The sequence below is a fragment of the Euprymna scolopes genome, chromosome 33 (genome assembly GCF_053919585.1).
Source record: "Euprymna scolopes isolate OS-2025 chromosome 33, ASM5391958v1, whole genome shotgun sequence".
Lineage (NCBI taxonomy): Eukaryota > Metazoa > Mollusca > Cephalopoda > Sepiida > Sepiolidae > Euprymna > Euprymna scolopes.
Window position 1 is genome coordinate 51,737,388 of NC_136514.1, and position 20,000 is coordinate 51,757,387.

Sequence of the window (20,000 nt, forward strand, 5' to 3'; positions counted from 1 at the left end):
TACAAATTAATCAACCTTTCTCTCGGAAATTCCGAAACTTAATTTTCCATGTTAATAGTAAATAAATAAATAAATAAATAAATAATAATAATAATAATAATAATAATAATAATAATAATAATAATAATAATAATGCGCTTAGTCTTAACATTCTTGCAAATGCAGCGTTACTGTCATAATCGATCCTCAGAAGTGTCGATCAACAATTGGCATCGATCGCAAAAATAAATAAACAAATCCATCTTATCTGTATTATTTTTTTAAAATTCATATAGCTCTATTCGATAGGATATTGAGCTATTTATTCGTTCCAAATCTGCTATTTTAACGCGGTTCTGTTCCGATTTTAAAAGGTTCGTTTACTTCTTGTACGTTTTGGCCAAGATCAAAGTGTAGTATCTGTTCTGCTGCACTTCCATTTCTTGTTCTCTTTCGGTGGAGGAGCAGTCCTTCACGACTGAGACAATTTTTATTTTTGTACCTTTTCTCCACGTTAAAAAACGACCCTGGTGTCTAACTCTGTCCCGTGGGGAGGCATTGTAAATAGGTACTTCTTGTACGTTTTTTTACGCCCCAACCTTAGTTCTGTCACGAAAATTAAAAATATTTATGTAAAACTTTTTTTTTTTTGTATTTCTCCATGTCTGAAAGTTTAAAGAATAACTCCTCAATTATTATTATTATTATTATATTATTATTATTATTATTATTATTATTATTATTAGTAGTAGTAGTAGTAGTAGTATTAAAAAAGTATATCTATGCGTGCGTATATGACGATTTTTTGTTCTTTTATATGACAAAGGCGCGTGTGAAAAACGAGCGCTTTCGTTTTTAGTCCCAGGTCACAAATCAATTACACTAATTTCTTAACTGTTGCCTTTTAAAACCGCACTTTTGCGGAGAAATTACTTTTATCAATCGTCAGTTAAAAGGCTTTAAATCCCTTTCGAGTTGTAAAGGATGACGAAATAAACACATGTCGACCATCTAAAAACAACATGGCTGTCTTGTTTACTATATCGTGACTCTTCAAAATTTGGAGGGAATCTTACATTTTTTAAAATAAGGAACGGCAGTTTTTTTTTGTTTTTTTTTGTCGCTTGAAATTTGGGTTTAAAAACGTCAATTAGCCTGATTTATTTGTGCTGCTAATCAAGCGAAAATATTTTCAGATTTTCAGCGGCGCAACTAATGTATGAAAGAACTTTTTTTCTTTCTTTTTTTTAAAATAGAAATGTTCATTCCTGTTTCTCTTAAAAAATCTCACATATTTGCGTGATAATGATAGGTGCCCGGTTTTATTCTCATTTCACAAATCTTTTCTTTTTAAGTTTCCGTACAGATATTAAAGCCAAAAACTTCAATATGACCAAACGAAACTATACCGTCATAATCAGATTATATTAAATTTCGACATTTGTTTGTATATTAATTGAACCAAATTTTTACAAAAACTAAATTCGGTTAAGATTAATGTAACAGCAACCATTTTAAAGCTAAAAACTTCAATATAATCCAACTATACCGTAATAATTATGTTGCATTAAATTGCAAAACTATAACTGATTTGGTTAAAATAATGTTTTGATGACAGCCATTTTAAAGCTTAAATCTTCAATATTAACAAAGTGTTTATTAAAGGTTAGGTTTATTTTCGTAATAAACCACCTGTGATAATTTTTTTATTATGATTTTGCATTTTTAAATATTTATTACGAATTTGTCAAATATAACTCTGCTAATAATACTGCCATAAAAGCAGTAGCGGTGGTTGTAGTTGTAACGGAATTCACTTTGAATGAACGAAACGAAACTCCTTGATCAATTTCTGCCTTAAGTAGACCCCCTCTTCAGTTCCCCTTGGTTCTCCAAGCAAAAAAGACTTGATCAATTGTATATATTTACACGCATACATACACGGACAACATATATACATGTGTCACAAAATTCAATAATGGAATAATGACTTTATTAACAAACACGATGGTAAGTGATTTTCATTCAACAATCTAAAAGAAAACTTTTGTTTTTAATATGTAAACAAAATAACTTCAAGGTTTTAATTTGCAAACGCATGACTCGTTAAAGTGTTCGCGCAAAACAATTAGAAATATTCGCGTTTATTTACTTGCAACACGTGCGTGCTGTAAAAAAAAAAAAAAAAAAAAAGGTACTTATTGTGAGTTACTGTCTGGTGTAAGGCTCTAATAATATGAGCGCGTCGCGTCGCGTCGATGTTTTGGACCGTATCTCGTCTCTCAAATAAATCGGTATTCCCCAGGCAAGTTCACCCATCTTCCCGTAACGACGCGTGGATGTGACACAAGGTCGGTTCGGCCAGAATCAAAGTGTAGCATCTGTTCTTAAACTACACTACTTTATCTGTTCTGGGTACTTGTGCACTTTTGTTACCGTGCTGAAATAATAACCTTATTTAGAAAGCCATTCTTAACATGAGGGGAAGGTTTGTAATTATTCTGTACTTTCATCTGAGATGATATGATCTAACAATTTAATAATAAAAAAAAGATTGTAAAAGTTAAATTTAACTTAAAAATACTATTTTTTAAAAATTGTACGGTAACATAAGTACCCTGTTCGGTTCTAAGCCAGTAATGTAGAAATCCTTATGAACTGAGGTAGTTTTAATTTTTGTCCTATTCCAGAGTATCCCCCTGCCCCTCTCCCGCACTTTTTTTTTTTTTTTTTTTGAGGACGGTGCTGGATTTTCGTCACATTAAAAACTTAATTTTGTTCCACTCTGTCCTCGTGGAGAGGCAACGAAATAGGAGGAGTAGGAGTGGTATGGGTAATCCAGCTCCCCGATAGGAGGCACTTTTGATCGATCAGATCGGTATTCCCCGTTAAGGGTGCTCCATGCGACCGGCAATGAATGAACTGCCCACTTTCCGAAAGAGGAGGTAATGCCTGGGAAGATGACCCCCCCCCCCCCATTTACTATTGAGCAGGACAGGACAGCTCTGGTTTTTATTTTAGCCAAGGGCTAATTTTAGTCCGGAACAGCTAGAGGATTTCCCTTTGGGATCGAGCCCCCGAAAGTTTTTTTTTTCTATGGGATTACAGCTGCCTCTACTATATATATATATATATATATATATATATATATATATATATTTCTGAAAGGCGCCTTTAATTTGGACACATGTTATAGTTTTATTGAAGTTTTGCTTGCCAGTCAGTGCGAGTGTCTCGTCATACTGTGTTTATATAGAAAACAATTAATAACAACAACCATAAAATGTAGCGTACTGTATCAGTGTAAATTGTCTACGAATATAATTTTGAATCTAAAGCTATGTACAAACACGCAGTGAACGACTGCTATCATTATATATGAATTTATTAGATGCATTAAAAATATAAGTAAACTACAAATGAGTATCCAACAAAACAAAAAAGAGGTGTAAAAACAAATGTACAACAAATAACTGTTACCAAAGGCAAGCTATGTTGCTTTTACCTTGGTAAGTTTTTCTGTGTTTGAACTTATTTTAAAGTGTTTTTTTTTTTTTACTTAAAAATAAAAATAGTCCAAGTCTATCAAGTTAGAACCAAAAAAAATGCTCGTCTCGTTAGAGCCATAGACGAGCCTCGATAATCGCCCCAAAATCGAAAACTAACCAAAATACTGTTGGGACGGTAGAAAAAAGAAACACACTCAATCAACAATCAAGTGTTTAATTTTCGATTTTTTTTTAGCAATTATCGAGGGTGCAAATGATTTTTTAAGGAAACCACTATTTTAATTTCTTCTTTCAAATCCTAACCCAGGCTTGACTCTACTTTTCTGTCAAGGTAAATAAACGCTTTAAAATATGTTAAAACACAAAAGAATTAACTTACTAATTTATTTATCTTGTATTTTGTAACCTTTATTTGTCATATAGTTTTTTTGTTTGTTTTTTTTGCCACTTCTTTGCTCCGTTGGCTTTTCTAATAAATGCTTAAATTTTAATTAAATTTACTTTTAATAACCCCGATGTTACCCGGAAAAATTTCTTTAATTTTTGTATTGCTTAAAAAATATTAACTATGCTTTTTTACGTACAAAATATTTTTTAAATAAGATTTTGAAAGTGAAATAGTATAGTTTGGTTATTAAAGTCTTACTTGAATTAAATTGTTATAAAATTACCATTTTCTTATAATAATGTTGTTTGAGCATTTTATAATAGCCAACAAAACAGAAAAATATACAATAAATAAATGTTACCAAAGGCAAGATAAGTTGCTCTTCTAGTTACCGGGATATTTTTTGTTTTAACTTCTAAAACGTTTATTTACTTTGACATCAAATATAAATAAAAAAAATCTCAAGTCCATTTTTTGCTGTTGTTCTAAGAACAACAAAAAAATGGCGTTTTTTACAGCTATTTGGACACTTGATAATAACTCAAAACTCGAAAATTAAACAAAATATGGTACTTCTACTGTTTATCGCCGAAAATGGATACGCCATTTTTTTCGGCCACCTGTCAGTAGAATCAGAGGGAGAAATCAGTATTTTAAACTATGGCCGAAGTAGGAAATAAATAATAATAATAATAATAATAATAATAATAATAAATTAAACTAGATATTAATTACTTCCGGAAAAAACTGAAAAAATTAAATAAAGTGAAAGAGAACATATAACCATAATTGTTTAATTGAAAATGTTTCATTTAATTAATGAAAACGGGAAAGTTTTTCATCAACCGTATATATATTTTTATTATTAAAAAAAAAAAAGAAAGAAAATGCAAATGACATACTCATAATTGTTTAAACCGGGCGAGCACCATTTAAAAACCAAAACATTTATTGTATAAAAATGTATGAAAATATAATTGTAAAGACATTTATTGAAAAGTCTGCGTAAGAAAATATAATTTGAATAAAACAATTTTGTAATTTTTTTGTTATTTCCTACTTCAGTTATAGTTTAAAATACTGATTTCTCCCTCGAATTTTAACAACAGGTGCCCGAAAGAAAATGGCGTCTCCACTTTCGGCGATAAACCGTAGAAGTACCCAAAATATAAACAGAAACACATCCAATAAATGTTACCAATCGTGCAGAAATATAATTTTCTACCAAGATTTTGTTAAATTTTTTATGTTTGAGCAATTATTGAGACTGTAATTAAACCGCAATTTTTTGTTTTTACTAAATAGACTTGACACAATTTTTATTTGTGTGCGTGTATATATATATATATATATATATATATATATATATATATATATATATATATATATATATATACGCTTTAAAATAAGTTAAAACACGGATAAACTTTACCAGATGAGTAAAAGAGTAACTTATCTTGCCTTTGGTAACAGTTATTTGTTGTATTTTTCATCACCCCGCCTTTTTGTTTTATTGGATATTTGAAACAAAATGTTTCGAAAATTATCTGTGCCTTTTCCTGCAAAAATAATTGTTTTGTTGTTTTATAGGATTTTGAACGTTAAATAGAAGGTCGTGCAGTGGGGCCCACAAACGAAAAATAAAGGATAAACAAATCAAATATACAATAAATCAAAATAACCATAGCCAATAAAAGTCACTTTTCTTCGTACATGGCTCGTTTTTTGTGTCTTTAAGTTGTTTTAAATCCTTTTTTTCTTTTTTTAAATCTCAAATAATCACATTTTATACGAGGTGTTTACCAACAAAGATGGCCGCCGACTCATGAAAAATGTCGGCAGCCATTATTGTTGTCTAACAATTCGTGAAAAGTAAATATCTGAAATAAAAAATAGGTATTTAAAACTATCGTAAAACACAAAAATATAAGCCGGGTATTTATTGTCTTTAGTTATATTTATTTATTGGGCGTTTGTTAGGATAGTCGACAGATTAATTTTTTTTAATATGTGGTTTTAAGCTAAAACAATAGTATTTACTTAATTGTTATATCGAAAATAGTAATATATTCAAAGATTAGGAAAATTCATGGTGTAGAACAACTGGTATTGTTTTCAGTAAAATATTTTTAAACAATCTATGGCTATTGGTTAAAACAAAACGTCGGCCATTAAGGTGACGAAAAGGGAGATAAGTATGTCCCTTGTATTCGAAATCTTCAGGGTGTTCACATGTAGAGAAAATGCCATTTCCTCAATTTTCTGTAAAAAATTACTATGTAACTATGATTACTATAAATAATGTGAGTTTGTATTACTATACACATATATCCGAAAAAGTCAAAAAACAAATATATAACAAATGTTATATCAAAAGCAAGATAAGTTACTTTTCTACCTAACTGGATAATTTTTTAGTGCTTTTATTTAATGTAAAATGTTTATTCGGTTGGTAAAAATAAGTGATGTTGAAGGTTGCCGGCGAACCATAAAAGATGGCTGCGAGGTCCTTGAAGACTCGATATTCACTTCAAAATAAGAAATAAAACAAAATGGTGTTAGAAAGCCACCCAATAAATTCCACTGTAACATTTACAGTGGTATTTATTGGGTTGCTTTCTAAAATTCTAACACCATTTTGTTTTATTTCTTATTTTGAAGTAAATATCGAGTCTTCAAAGACGTCGGGGCCATCTTTTCTTGTTAGCCTTCAACATTATTCGTTTTTGCTAACCGAATAAACATTTTACAATAAATAAAAACACGAAAAACTTATCCAGTTAGGTAGAAAAGTAACTTATCTTGCCTTTGATAACATTTATTTATTTACTTTTTTTTTTTTTTTTACAACTTTTTTCGAATCTGTGTGCATAGTAATACAAACCCAATAATTTTCTACGAAAATGTTTTTGCTCGAAGCGACATATTTTTAAAAAATCTATTTGTCGACTATCTTAACAGCACGATTATTATGTATTTGATTATTATTATTATTATTATTATTATTATTATTATTATTATTATTATTATTATTATTATTATTATTATTTTTACCCCTCTTTTTTGTTTTTTGGTTTAACTGCACCCCGTAAATATAATTATCGTCTGGTTATTAAATTATAAATTGAATTAAATCGTTTCAAAATTATAATTTTGTTTTTAATCTCTTGTCATTGGAATACTTCCAAAACGTCCATTCTTTTAATTAAATGAGCATTTGCCAAGATTAGAATTCTTTCAGATTCCTTTAAAATTTCCAAGTGTCACGAAGTACTATATTCCTTCTTCATTATTCAACTATTAACAAAAGATTAAAATGGCTGACTTGTTTACAAAGAAACCAAACTATATTTTGGTGGCTGTAATTCCGTAATTAAATGGTTCCATTTCGCCTCCGATTGCTCCTTCCATTTTAATTGATTTTTACGGTATCTTTTGTTTATGTTAAGTAGGGCTTTAAAAAATATAAAAATAATAATTTAAAACAAAAAACACATTAACTTTATTATTTACGAAAAAAACATTCTTAGCATTGGGAGGGGCAACTGGAAGTGAAGTGGAAGCATTAATCGCAAAGATAACCAATTAAATTATTACTTTAAGTAGTATTTAAAACGTTTCCGCACACTTTTCAAAAACTTATTGTTATTTTTATGATTATTATTTGGCATCAAAAATGTAAAAAGGAAATGTGGCAATGTGGGTTGTCGTAGGTCGATTAGCCAAGATGGCCGACCGGTGGTAACGTCACGTGGAAACTTAAAATTGCGAAATGCGTCTAAAAATATTAAAACGTATTTCGTTCCTATATTCTCATTTCGCAATTTTAGGTTTGCACGTGACGTCAGAATTAATCAGCCATCTTGGTTAATCAACCAACGAAAGCCCATATTTCCATAGTTTCTCTTGCATTTTTGATGCCAATGAATATTCGAATAATAATAATAATAATAATAATCATTATAGTAATAATAATAGTAATAATAATAATAATAATAATACTTTTTTTAATGTCTGCGATGGACGAAGAAACGATAACTAGTCACACTAGAATTAGTCGCACAATTTTAACATAAATATGTAAAACACACACACACACACACGATTTTCTTTATTTTAAGAAAAATAAATTAAAAATTACTTTAATGTTATCTTGAACTTTTCAGCTTTAAGGTGGCTGCCATTGAAACATTATCCTAAACAAATTAGTTCTGTCAGTTTGCAGGTTATTTCTAACTGAACAATTACCTTTAAATTGACGACTTGTATAAGTTTTCGAATCTGCTGAAAACGAATATCATTTAAAACTGGCGCCGACAAATAGTTTTCTTGAGATTAAAACATCGTTTTTTTTTTTTTTACAATGTAATATGTTATGATCTTCAGTGGTCGCCATGTATTTTTTTTTTTTTAAACTTTGGACGATAATATAAACAATGTGCATCTGTGTAAAGTTTGTTACATTTCTTCAAGTTAAGTAAAACAAAATGGCGACCAATGAAAATCATTAATAGGTTGGAAAAACCTAATTGCTTAATATCAGGAAAACTATTTGTCGGCATCGGTTTTAAATGTGATATTCGTTTTCAGCAAACCTGAAAACCTTTATAGGTCGTCAATTTAAAGGTGATTGTTCAGTTGGAATTAAACCTGTAAATCGACCCTCAGTTCCTCAGTCCAGATTCTGGTTTAATTAATGACTAGAGCTGTGACAACAGAATATTCTTTCCATTCTTTTGGCTCCCTAGTATATATCCGACACACTGTCAATCAACCGAGAACCACATCAGTCTATATAAAAGCATATAAGATATTAACGGATAGACACTCGAGAGTCAAAACAATGAAAAGAATATGCTGTTGTCACATCCCTATTAATAACACTGTGCAACAATTTTTTTACTTTTGAATGTTGTCTAGATTTGTACAACTGATTTAAGGTAGTTTTTCACTGCTAAATCAGGAAATGGCATTCGTTTCTCTCTATCAGGTCAGGTTTTTGTGCTAAGTTGATTCGAAAAAAAAAAATCTGATCTTGTGAAAAATTGATTACAATTTTTGTGGCGTTATCAGCTGGCTTTTGGCAACACATATCATTCTAAATATGTTTACAAAAGAAAAAAAATGTTTTGCCAACAACATATATTGATTACCTGAGAAAACCATTGATTACTGTAAACTGAATGATGGTCATTGATAAAGATAAGTATATGTCAATTGCATGTTGCGTTGCTATTCAAACTTTAAGGCTTGTACTTCCGTTTCTTCTAACTCCTGAAATGCTGAGTGGCAGGGAGATATCTCTTCAAATTCCAACAGTACTCAGCCATCATGACTGTGTCCCAGTGACCCTGATACCTGGTTTCCATCTCTTTCAGGTTCTGGTAGACTCTTTCGTCCTGCTTGTCACTTATTGAACCGAGATTTTTAGGAAAATGTTTTGTGAAAATAAGTAGCACATCTTGACGGTCATGTTGCAGCCCAGGTTTCTGAAAGCAGTCAAGATGTTGTTGACAAGTTCTGGATAATTTCTGGCCTTATTGTTACCAAGTTCTTCACTACCAGAACAAATAGCTTCCACCCTTCTTGGTCCTGGATATGACCTTAAACTATATCCAATGGTGAGGCCCCAGCTTGCGGGATTTGGGGAGTGTGGAGCCACCCTTTAATTGCCATTACTCTCAGGTCCACTCTGACCCGGAGTGGTAGTACCTGTTAGGGTTCCAACTATGGGTTGAATAGAAACTGATTTGAAAAAAAACAATTTAAATTCTATTTAAAAAAAGTTTTTCTTCAAAATCACTGGGTTCGGCATTAAATAACTTGAAAAGGGTTGATATGCCGTAAAACAAAAACAACCAATCCACCCTTTTAGTTCCATTTCATTCATTGAGTTTTTGAACTCTGGATCTCCAGAGTTCTCTGTTTTTTAGGAGCTGTGGGATCTGAAGACTGTCAAAGATGTTAGTTTTCAATTTCTCCGTGGACAATCTTGAAAAAGCCTGGCACAATTAAATGAAGCAATTACCAGAGGCTTGGTGAACTGCTTGATTAAGCCGAGCTTGATGTGCAGCAGTAGGAAGAGTATTCTGTCTCTGTCCACCAGAGGGCGTTGATGACGTTCTTTCCTTTGCAATTCCTCCCACAAAGGCCAGTGCTTCTTTGTGTATACTGAGCACCAATTTTTGGAAGATTTTGAAGGTTAATGACTTCCAACCGATTCCTTTTCAACATAATCGCCCTTTAAAACTATTGGAGCTGATTACTTCTTGTCATTACAATAATTCTTTCTTAGAACTGCACGCCTGTGGAATTCTCTACTGCTTGCCTGTTTCCCACCTGACTACAACTTGGATGTCTTCAAGTCCAACATAAACAAATTCCTGATGAACCGGCCCCTTAAGTAAGGCACTTTATCAAATCTCCAATACTAATGATTACTACAACACTAATCCCATTTATTACTGTACATGCAATAAGCCTTATTCCCAAGTTGCTTCCGTGTAAAATAAAAAATAAATAAATAAATAAAAAAAATAAATAAATCATTTCCAATCAAAACAATTATTCAACGTGGCATCTTACCTCCAGCAACTTCTAAACTGCTCCATACACGAGTACATGGGAACAAAAATGTAAAAAATGACGTGACCATAATTCAATAACTTGACCTGATTGAACAAAACCAATGTGATTTTTGGATTCAGCCCAGCAGATTCGTCCTAAATCAGCTGAAAAAATCGCAGGCAACAAATTTGTTGTTGACCAGTGTAATTTGATGACCAAACAAAAACCATATGGTATTTTTATAATAGACTATGTAACAAAAGTAAAGGTGACAATAATAAATATAGAAAAAAAATAAATGTTACCAAAGGCAAGATAAATTACTCTTGTACTTACCTGGATGAGTTTTTGTTTTAATTTATTTTAAAACATTTTATTTTTGCTTTTCCTTTGAAACAAAAATTAATATTGTGTCTGTTGAGTAAAAACAAACAAAAAAAAAAATGGGGGTTTTGTTATAGCCGTTTGAATCCTCAATAATCGCTCCAAATCGAAAAGTGAATAAAACACTGCTAGAACTCGACCCAAAAAATGTCACCAATCATACGAAAATGTAATGTTCTACCAGGATTTTGTTTATTTTTCGATTTTTGAGCGATTATCGATGGTTCAAATGGCTATAACAAAGCCGCCATTTTTTTCACATTCTAACTCAACATGCTTTACATTACTTTTACTTAAAGTAAATAAACGCTTTAAAATAAGTTGAAACATTAAAAAAGATGTCCAGGTAGGTAGAAAAGTAACTCCTCTTGCCTTTGATAACATTTGTGTTGGATAGGATATGGTAATATTGTAAAGAATAATTAAAAGTAGGTAGACCATTGTATATTGTAACTACTTTTAGTTATTTTGGACAACATTATCTCAGTCCCGTATTCTCATTGCATATCTAAGCCAGTTTTTTGTTTTTCCTTTTCTATATTTGCATTTTGTATAATTCTGGCCGTTTCTGTTCCGATGAGAAGCATTTAGCTTTGAAATGCCACGTTCCAAAGAGTTTTTTCTTAATTTTCCCCTTTACTTTTACTCATTATTCTGATGATATAATAAAGATATATATAACTTTTATTCTTCATCTTTCATGTAAGATATATATATATAGAGAGAAAGAGAGATAGATGTATGTAAATATATATATAGATATATATAAATCTATATAGATATATATATACAGATATCTATATATATATATAGATATATGTAAATCTATATAGATATATATACAGATATCTATATATATAGATATATGTAAATCTATATAGATATATAGATATCTGTATATATATCTATATAGATATATATACAGATATCTATATATATAGATATATGTAAATCTATATAGATATATATACAGATATCTATATATCTATATAGATATATATATACAGATATCTATATATATATATATATATAGATATATATACAGATATCTATATATATATATATATCTATTTATATATCTATATATATATATATATATATATATATACATACCTATATATATATATATATATATACCTACCTATATATATATATATATATATATATATATACCTACCTATATATATATATATATATATACCTACCTATATATATATATATATATATATACCTACCTATATATATATATATATATACCTACCTATATATATATATATATATATATATACCTACCTATATATATATATATATATATACCTACCTATATATATATATATATATATACCTACCTATATATATATATATATATACCTACCTATATATATATATATATATACCTACCTATATATATATATATATATACCTACCTATATATATATATATATATATACCTACCTATATATATATATATATATATACCTACCTATATATATATATATATATACCTACCTATATATATATATATATATATATATATACCTACCTATATATATATATATATATATATATATATACCTACCTATATATATATATATATATATATATATACCTACCTATATATATATATATATATATACCTACCTATATATATATATATATATACCTACCTATATATATATATATATATATATATATACCTACCTATATATATATATATATATATATATATATACCTATATATATATATATACCTATATATATATATATATATATACCTATATATATATATATATATATATACCTATATATATATATATATATATACCTATATATATATATATATATATATACCTATATATATATATATATATATACCTATATATATATATATATATATATACCTATATATATATATATATATATACCTATATATATATATATATATATATACCTATATATATATATATATATATACCTATATATATATATATATATATACCTATATATATATATATATATATACCTATATATATATATATATATATACCTATATATATATATATATATATACCTATATATATATATATATATATATACCTATATATATATATATATATATATACCTATATATATATATATACCTATATATATATATATACCTATATATATATATATATATACCTATATATATATATATATATACCTATATATATATATACCTATATATATATATATATATACCTATATATATATACCTATATATATATATATATATACCTATATATATATATATATATATACCTATATATATATATATATATATACCTATATATATATATATATATATATATATACCTATATATATATATATATATATATATACCTATATATATATATATACCTATATATATATATATATATACCTATATATATATATATATATACCTATATATATATATATATATATACCTATATATATATATATATATATATACCTATATATATAATAAATTCCACAGTTAAACAACGTCGCAGCCCACAAAAGCCATGACAGGTTGGAAAATTTCTATGGAAACATAAAATCATAGAATTGTCCTCCTGTTTACGAAACGGCTGCATTGAAGAAATTCATGGCGAAATAAACGAAAGTTATCTAAAAAATGTGAGTCTTTGAATTTCAACAAATTTTGTGGTAATATATATATAAAATTTTTTCTCCAGTTTAAATTAAAATAAATAAAAACACTTGCATTATAGGAATTATTAGAATATCTAGGGCGGCACTTTCTATACTTTCCACGACACTTCAGCAATCACCATCAAAGATTTATCTCCCATAACTCAAATTAATCAAGAACAATTATTTGAAATGGAAGAAAAGTCATCTGCACTGAATATTTTAACCATTTTTTTTTTATTTAGATATTTGCCGATTTTACAATATTTTATTAGTATTTGTTCGGATACTATATTTTATCTTTTCTGACCTTTGTCAGTCAATAAGAAATCCTTCTAGACTGAGGCAATTTATATTTTTCTCTCAATCTACAGTGCCCCTTTTTGGGAGCTGGATTTTTCCTTCACATTAAAAATCGATTTTGTCTGATTAACTTTTAAAAAACACACAAAAAAACAAAACAAAACAAAACAATAAAAACCCATATTTTAATTGAGTAAAACGCTTTTGCTAAGTTGTTGACATTTATTGCGCTGTAGAAAAGGTGACAATTAAATTGAAAAACAAACAAATAAAAATAAATAACAATAAGGTAGACCAAATAAAGATTTACAATTAAGGGGTATTTGTGTCCATTTTTTTTTTTTTTTTTTTTTTTTTTTAGGGGTATTTGTGTCTATTTTGAATTTATATTACATTTAAAATTCTCCTCGGCAAGTCGTTATTATGATATTAAAACCTTCATTTTCCGATGTTTCGCTCTGTATATTACCTGGTCGCCATTTTGAATATTGTTGTTTACAAGTAAATCAAGTCAACCCGGTTTAGTTTTCGATTTTCCAAAATTTTATTATTTTATTGGAGAGTCTCATTCGCACAAGGAAATTTTTTTTTTTTTTTTTTTTTAGTGGGGGGGGGGTCCCCCCCCCTTTTTTTGTTTGCTCTCATTTATAATTTATTATTTTGGGGGTCACGGGGGGGGGGATGCGAAAACGAAACCGGCTTGACTTGTTTTCTAAAACTAGACCAGGTTTATTTGTTTTACTTGTAAACAACGTTATTCAAAATGGCGACCAGTGAATTTATAGACAATATATCGGCAAATGAAAGTCTTAATATCATAAGAACTATTTGTCGGCGGCAATTTTAAATGTTAAATTCGTTCAAAATAGACACGAATACTCCTAACAATCAACTTTTTAATTGTAAGTCATCATTTGGTTTTACCATGTCACAAATACAAAAAGAAAAAAAATGAAAGGGGGAAAGTCTATGTTCGATGATGGTTGTCAATCTTTTCAGCGTGAAATTTGCAACCAACGTTCTCCAAAATTGGCGGCCATTTAGGAAACCATGCTGGTTTGACTAAGTCAGAGTAACGATAACAAACGCACAAATGATCAGTAAACATACGTGGATATTATACAGTTAAGTGGAAAAGGAAATTTTATTGCTTTTGGTAACAGCTATTTGTTATCAATTTTTTTTTCTCCTGTGCTCCCAAAATCAACAGAGATTAGACCATTCTTGTAATGATCCGGACCCGATTGGTTTTGTGGTAGAAGTTTAGTTGTGTGCAGTTCTAGGAGGTCCACCCTCCCAGGCTTTGCCTTCTCTTTTTGAGAAGGGGTTAGTTTATTGCTAATCGCTTGGGGCACCCTCATTAGGGAATGTCGACAGAATTGCCCGGGCAGTTTTTGCAAGTCAGAGTGCTCCTCCTCGGGGGGTGCAAACTTCTCAATCCCATTTTCTCACCCTAATGTCTAAGTTCTTGCAGGGGGAGGGGGGGTTTAGATCTAAACACATTCTCTTGTTAACTATACTGTACAATCGTCCCTGTAACTAAACAAGTTGATCACTTTGTTCCGAATTGAAATTTATGATCACTTAAACGGTTAAATATTAAATTTATTAACGAAAAAAAACAAGCTCATAAATGAGTACGTTAAACGAAATCTTTGTTTTTTTTTAGAACGCCAGTCCAACGTAGATGTTTGTTTGTTTTCTTTTCTTTTTTTTTTTTTTTTTCTTAAAAAAGCAAGTATTGTTGTTATAGTGGTGATAACGGTTTGTTGATTTCTGATGACAACATGGCAAAAGAAAAAGCACAAACTGATTCTGCTCCCGAAGAAGGTGTTATATCACCGAAAATTACATTATAAACAAATGACATGTTTATTTTTTTTTTAATTTTTCATTCTACTGGCTTTCTAAAATTAGATTTTATTACACAGGAAATAAGTTCACTTGTTTTTATTATTTATATTATCATTTATCATGATTAATCTATATATTAATACGATAACGTATGTTATTTTCTGTATCACGCTTAAATCCGGGTCATTAAATTGTTATATAGTTCCATTTCTTGTCATAAATAATTTTACCAAGAATTCTTCATAAGTTTTGGTTTCGGTTTCGATTATGGCTGGAGGAACTCAAGTTGTGTGTGTATGTGTGTGTGTATGTATATATATATATATATATTTTCATGAGTTTTTATTTCGGTTTCGATTCAAGCTAATGTACCGACGTCATATGGATATATTTTTTTTTTATTTTTGAAATCGCAACTTTATAATATATAAAAATTGATACAACATTAACTCTATGATAATATATACAAAATCTGCAAGAATTAAAATATCATATTTAAGTGTACTTTACGACCGGGCTTTGCTAGGCAATCGTGCTTGTTTAGATAAATACTTCTGCAGTTTAAACAAAAAATCTGCAATAATATCATACTGTCTCCATTTACAATGAATATCTACAGAATGCCAGCATCAATATATTACATATGAATGAGTTGCCTCTGAAATTTCCACAGGTCCCGCTAGTTTTTTTTTTTTTACACAGTGATCACCACTTATCAAGGCCCGGAAGCCACTCAGGGATAAGGGTTATTGCAAGTACATTACGTTAGTGTGGAGATTTGATGAAGTGTTTACTTAAGGGGGCGGTTCATTAGGAATTTGTTAACATTGGACTTGAAGACATCCAAGTTGTAGTCCGGTGGGAAGCAGGCAGACGGAACAGAGTTCCACAGGCGTGCAGTTCTAAGAAAGAAGCTTTGTTCATGGAATCTGCGTTTTGATTTAGGCACAGATATATTTTTATCATTGGATTCAGCTAGACGGGTGTTTTTCGTGAAAGATTGGCGAGGGGGGACCAGAGATTGGAGTTCAGACGAGCACCTGCGATGGAAATAACAATAAAACAAGGATAGGCTCGCAACGTCTCTTCTGTGGGAGAGAGGTTGTAGGGTAGAGAAAAGGGCATCCTCCACTAAGTCACGAAGTCTATTTTGTACTCTGTCAAGGCAGGATAGGCTGTTTTTAGCAGCTCCTGCCCAGATATGGCAACAGTATTCCATCCTTATCATTATCATCTAAATATTAATTTACCTGTCCTTACGTCCTGTGTAACAAAAAAAATTCTCATCACAAACTAATTAATTAATGAGAAACAAATTACCTTCCTTTATAGTTGCTCTTTTAAAAATCATTAAAAGTATTTTCTTTCCAAAAAGTTAAAAAAAATAAAAATTAAAAAAAAACATGGCTATCTGTTTACAGTTTCAAATTGGATATTTTGTTTTATAATTTAAAAAAAGGTCATGTTGAGAAGAGACTGTAAGCTTTTTTTGTTTTAGTTTCTTTTTAAATTAAAAAAAATGTCCAAGTGAATTGACATCTGTTCCTTCATAATTTATATTAAAATTTATTCAGAAAAAAAAAAACAATGTGTTGAGTGTTGAATTTTCATTGAAAAAATCTATTTTAAATCAATTCGTTTCAGTTTTAAAAAGTAAAAAAAAATTGCAAAAAAATTATTTTAAATTCGTAATTTTTTTAATTTTATTTTTTATTCATTTTATTTGTGTCTTAAAAATTTTCAACTACTTTGGAATTTCCACAGATTCTGCTAGTTAAATGATAACTTCTTGACTGTATTTCTTTTAAAATAATTTACATTGTCAATACTAACGTCTCCCTAAAATTCTAATTTATATTTTAAAACTATTGATAATGTAACTTTTAATTCGATGTGTTAATCGCTGGCAGCCATTTTTTAATTGTTGCTTTTTTATCTGACATTTAGTTAACATTTTATTGCACAAAACAGTTTTTTTTGTATACAAAAAGAATGACTTTTTTCCACACAAAAAAGTAAGTTTTAAAGGAATTTAATGCAAAAATGTAGAGATACTAGTCGATAATGACGAATTGTCTGCAAAGAAAATTGCCATAAAAAATAAAAATTTTTAGACATTACAACTTACAGTAGAAATTCTTATATCAAGACAAAAAACAAATTTTAACCAACATTTAATTATTTTTAATGGTTTTCAGTTAATGGTTATTTTCTTCCTTTTATAAGTTCTTTTTATTACTTTATACATTAAAAATCGTTTATTTTTGTATTATATTAGTGATGGGACGATTCCAAAATTTTTCCCGAATTCTGATTCTTTATAAATCTCTAAATATTTAACCATATAGCTGTATTTTTTCTCTGATTACTGTAAAAACACACATGTTAAATGTGCAGATATATTCCTATATGTAAAAATATACTTGTGGGAGACAATCTATCGATTTTAGCTTCACTGGTTGTTTAAAATCAATAAATATTTATTACCAGCAATGGAAGATTTAGCTTTAAACGAAATCAAATAAAAAGACTATTAAAAGAATTGTTTTGGCATCGGAAAATTGGTACAAATTTTTACAATTCTGATACCTTCAAATATTCCGTTTTTTCTGATTCCCGATTCTGATTAATCGTCCCAACACACACACACACACACACATATATATATATATATATATATATATATATATATATATATATGTATATATATATATATAATTTTAGGTAAACAGATTACATGATCACGACAATAGCAAAGCCACTGTTTCGGTCAAATAATGATTTTCATCAGGTGACCTAAATTTCTGATTTCATGGAAACTTGCTCATAAAATGCATTGGTCTTTACTTTCCAACTTCCGAATAAGTCTTCACTTCTGGCGAGAACTGGCTTCTGGCGAGAACTGGCTGATGTAATCACCATATTTAATCACAAGTCCGAGTAAGTGAAGACTGTTGTTCGAAAGTTGGAAATGATCGAAAATAGAATTAGTAGACATAAAACGTTTATTTTATTTAATGAAATATGCCATAGAGGAAAAATGCTGCCTAAATATATTTTAAACAATTTCTTTATATAGTTCATCACGTTCGGATCGATACTGATGAGGACAAATTTCTATAGAAGAAGGAATAAGCTTAGTATTCAATAGTAAAACCTTTAAAGATGATTTCAAAAGTTGTAATAAATGAATAAAATAAAGATTTTTTTTTTTTTTTAAGAAGCAATTTTTATTTGCCCTCCACATCCTCATTGATGTTTCTAATATTTATCGGAATGGTTTTTTTGTTTGTTTGTTTTTTTTTTGTTTTTTTTTTTATTACCTGAATGATGTGTGGTTTTCGCATGTCAGTTATATTAAGGACGGGTTTATTAACAGACACTCGCATATGTATGTATGTGTGTGTGTGTGTGTGTGTGTGTGTGTGTGTGTGTGTGTGTGTGTGTGTATAATATATATTTATATTATATACTAAGTTACTAAATACTAGAAGATCGAAACCTGCTCATGACTGTGTAGCAACAAATTACTGCTTATGTAAAGAAAAAATTGAAAGTGTAACTGGCTCTACTTTCGTATTGAGCACTCTTGTATTAACCTCGTTATATTTCACTGGTTACCTTACGTCTGGAAAATAGTAACCTCAAATTATATATATATATATATATATATATATATATATATATATATAGACATATATATGTAGACATATATTTTCTCATAAAATATACCAATTTTTTTTAAGAAGCTCAATGCAATTACAGAGCAATATAGTGAAAAAATGACAAAAGACTATATTCCAATATTTATGATGTTGACCATCTTATAATTTATTCCTTTAATTCAGTTGACTTTTACAATTCTTGACAGTATCTTTTTCGTAGCGGCAAAATCAATCACTTAATTATTACATCAATCAGTGAATCTATTAGACCCTTAACTCATGAGTTAAGGGCAAAATAGATTCACTAATTGATATAATAATTAAGTGATTGCTTTTGCGCTACGAAACAGATACTGTCAAGAATTGTATAAGTCAACTGAATTAAAGGAATAAATACATTTTAAGATGGTCAACATTACGAATCATGGAATATAGTTTTTTGTCATTTATTCTCTCTCTCTCTCTCTCTCTCTCTCTCTCTCTCTCTCTCTCTCTCTCTCTTATATATATATATATATATATATATATATGGGAAGTTATAAGAACAAGATCGATTCTTTACCCTTCGATACTCTTACCAATATATACGAACCTAGCATAAATCCTCTATTTCAAGTAACCTCCTTCCATAGTTATAACTCATAACTACATATGATTTTATATAAGCATTCTTT

The 20,000-nt window shown here is 28.9% G+C and overlaps 1 protein-coding gene across 2 annotated transcripts in view; it reads left to right on the top strand.

Annotated features, from left to right (window-relative positions):
- Nucleotides 1–20,000, top strand: part of LOC145258220 (zinc finger protein GLI3-like) — a 682,857-nt gene that overhangs the window by 301,469 nt on the left and 361,388 nt on the right. The window lies entirely within an intron of this gene.